Consider the following 1,721-nt stretch of genomic DNA (forward strand, 5'->3'; position numbering starts at 1 on the left):
ATCTTGATTGCATGTTCGATCAATCTCTGATTGTAAAAGTTGGAAGTTGGTAAAAATTGTCTATCTCCTCTTCCTTGGCTCTGGTTGTTGGTGCATGTATTGGAATGATAGCGGTATTCACTGGACTTCCTTGTATGCGTATAGACATTATCCTGTCACTGACAATATTGTACTTCAAGACGGATCGGAAACAATTTCTCAGTCTCAATTAGCTTGACTCCATACACTCAAAGATAGATGAAATGGTCAGAATGTATTTAAATGACACTCAAGAAAGTACATATGTACTTACAAATTCTCAGTTTTTTGCTGATATAGAAGTCTTTTCTTCTCAAAGAAATGGCATGTACTTTCCTAAGACTTCACTGAAGTACTTGACATGTTCAATGATTCTTTCTGCATTTCCCCCCTAGAATTTTCTTAACTTCTCATGCGTTTTTCCTACCACTGGTTTTGATAGTTTCCATATTTTGCTTTCCAAGTTCTTTAACATGTCAATTTCATTTCTGTTCCTTGGCGACAAGGCTCCTGTTTAGTTAAAGAGCTTATCTTTCCAATGCACAAATTTCTTTTCTTAGGTTTCAAAGTACAGTCTCTGGCTGCTATGCCTTTGAGAATTCAAGTCATATCTTAAATTTTTTTTTTTCAATTGTACTTCAAGTCATTATGTCTCTTTATCCTATAGATGTGGCTTTTAATATTTTTTGTAGTAATTGAACATTTATATTTGCTATCGTGTCAATGATCTCTAGTAAATAGCTGATATTTCTTCCATTTTAATAAAGTGTATTCCACTGCTCACTTCCTCTTTATTTGTTGTCAGAAAGAGATAGCATAGAAAGTCTGATAGTGTTAAAATCATACATAACATAAAAATCCATCATAAAAAGTGTATTGTGATGGGAAAGTCTGCTGTTAGGGACCTCTCTAAAGTACTCAAGAGCAGCGGTGTCTCTCTGGAGACTAAGGTGCGCCTGATACAGGTCATGGTCTTTGCAATCACTTGTTATGCATCAGAGAGTTAGACAATGACTAGGGAGGACAGAAGGAGAATTGATGCCTTTGAGCTGTGGTGCTGGAGAGGAGTATTCAATGTACCATGGACTGCCAAGGAAACAAACAGATTCATCCTGGGGAGGGTTAAACCAGGCTACTCCTTGGAGGCAAGGATTCTGGGTCTTAGTCTGACATACTTTGGACATGTTGCAAGGAGGGACAGGTCCTTGGAGAGGGACATCATGCTTAGGAAGGTGGAGGGACAGCGCAGGAGGGGAAGACCCTCTATGAGGTGGATTGATTCAGTGACTGGGGTAATCGGGATGGGTGTGTCGGAGGCAGTGTGATTGGCACAGGATAGAGCAGGGTTTAGGGCTGTTGTACATAGGGTTGCTATGAGTCGCAAATGACTTGACAGCACATAACAACAACAAACCACAACAAATGGAAAGTATATATCATTTATTGAGCAAAGAGCTAATCTGTTGTGTGGTGCTTTAAGCTGCTGCCTTCAGTGTATCTCAAAGGGTAGGCTGAATGTCCCTATTATTCCTCTTTACCTTCTCATTCTGTTTTTGTCTGTCTGCCTATGAATCTATTAAAACCATACAACAAAGGAAATACACATAGTAGACATTTTCCTTTTAAGAATAATTTAAGTAGAGAAAACAACAAAGAATAATATTGCAACAAGTATGTATTACTACAACAAATCTGTATTTTCT

The sequence above is a fragment of the Elephantulus edwardii genome, unplaced genomic scaffold, assembly GCF_000299155.1.
Source record: "Elephantulus edwardii isolate Elephantulus edwardi_28Jun2011 unplaced genomic scaffold, EleEdw1.0 scaffold00020, whole genome shotgun sequence".
NCBI classification, from domain to species: Eukaryota; Metazoa; Chordata; class Mammalia; order Macroscelidea; family Macroscelididae; genus Elephantulus; species Elephantulus edwardii.